We start from the raw sequence: 2,171 nt of genomic DNA on the forward strand, positions 1-2,171 counted from the left end.
TCTAGTCTTATAAAAAAACAGAGTTGGTGATGATGGTGTTCCTGCCATCCTGCAATATAGGCCATCCGATTTATATCTGATGGACAAGAAGGAAACTATGGAAATTTTGCAAAAACATACCCACACCCCTCTCCGCATTTGCAAATAAGGCATTCCCTCGTTCATCCTTTTCTCCCACAAGATAAACTTCTCATACAAATGCATCTTGATGTTCCGTGCAACGCATGGGCATCTTGCTAGTAGGGAGAAGGATTTTGTGTGTCACATATCTAGCTATATTAAGGGATAGGTAGATAGCATATGTGTGAGAGACATTATTATACTTTGAGACATTAGTGGCTATGGGTGGGCGGAATTAAAGGGGTGGGCGTGTTAGACATAGAGAGTGTGCGTGTTTCTGTGTGAGAGACTTGTAGGACGGGGTAGAAAGACGAATTTAACCCTGACAGAGGGAGAGAAATACACAAAGTGCGCGTGTGTGATTCCGGTGCCCACAGGGAAATGAGATATGTATGCGTGTGGGAGAGATTGCACAATTCATTCACGTATCACTATCTAGCGATCGTGGACGTGCATCGCTTGAACATAAGTCAATATCTACTTCGTATCGTGGCCAAAGGTACAATATCGATTCAACTCTATAAAGATTGGACACTCACATATCACATTTTTTCTATTTAAAAGAACCTTTTCAGTTGTGCATGCCAAAGTTACAGTGATGTTTCTTCAAACAACCAATGTAGCTATCATGTACATGCACCATTGTTACTCTTGCATTCAAATTCATTAGTCTTGGATGATTTAAGTTTCTATTTTGAAGTAATATATGTAATATTCATATATGAATTCAATGGGTACGCACTTTATGAAATGGAGGCTATGTAATCATATGAGGTAACACTTTTAAGTAGCTGACTACAATATCCATTTCTTTTTGTGTGCCTCTACACTAACATGTCAATGCATTATTTTTAAAGTAAATAACCAATGGCACTAAATTATCTATTTACATGAGAAATACATAAGCTGAGCGTTTGATCCCTTTTTTGTGAACGCGCCACTACACCCGTACGATTAGTCGCGCCCGTGTGAATGTCCAAGTTATCGGCGCATCATCCCGAGTTATTGTCTTTTTTTCTGGGGTAGAATTCACACCAGTTATTAACTGCTGACGCGTGCCCCATGTACACAGTCTAGCATGACCTTCCCGCTAGCACGTTCCAAAATTAGTTGAAACTGGATACGAACGATCCCGCGGGCGGCAAAATCTCCCGTCTCCTTCTAAAATTTCCGCCACCTTAGTCTTTAGCATGCGAAATCCCCCTTTTGTCCTTGGTGCACGGAGACCAACAGTTACAATACCACCCACATCTACATGATAGGTCGGGGCTGCTTTGGTAACTTCCGGTTCCCCCACTACACGGCACCCCCATTTCCTCTCCCCCTCCCGCAAAAACGACTAACTCCACAACACCAGAGCATCTTACATCACGCCGTCCATACTTCATCGCCCTTTCTCCCCTCCCCTCTCGAAACCCTAGACTGCTCATCCACCGGCGTACCATAGCCCATTCACTACCAGCGGCGTCCACCTTGCCGGATCTGCTTCTGCGGCCGCATCTACCCCTCCCACCTCCCCTAGAAACAAGTAGACTGCTCATTCACCACTATACCACAGCCCATTCAGTGCCGGCCTTGTCCATGGCGCCGGATCTGCTTCGCCGGTACTCTCATCAACCGCCGTGCATCTGCAGCGACTCATTCGTACTCCCCACCGGAGACGCTTCGTCCACACCCCTCGGAGATGCCCCACCGACGCCCCCATCGACGGCCTCTAATCCTCTTCGCTGACACCTTCCTCAACCCTACCGGAGCCGCTTCACCGACACCTTCCTCAACCCAACCGGAGCCGCTTCGCCGACACCATCGTCAACCCTACCGGAGTAGCTTCGCCTATACCATTCTCAACCCTAACGGGGCCGCTTTGCCAACTCACAAGTCCATGGCCTCAGATAAGCTTCCTCGCACCCTCATCCAACCTACCGGAGCAGCTTCTGACGCCCCGTCCACGGCCTTAGATCCACATCGTCGACACCACCCTTAACCCAACCACCGGAGCAGCTTCTGACGCCCCATCCACGGCCGCAGATCCGCATCGTCGACACCATCCT

Source organism: Triticum dicoccoides, chromosome 3A, assembly GCF_002162155.2.
Source record: "Triticum dicoccoides isolate Atlit2015 ecotype Zavitan chromosome 3A, WEW_v2.0, whole genome shotgun sequence".
NCBI lineage: Eukaryota > Viridiplantae > Streptophyta > Magnoliopsida > Poales > Poaceae > Triticum > Triticum dicoccoides.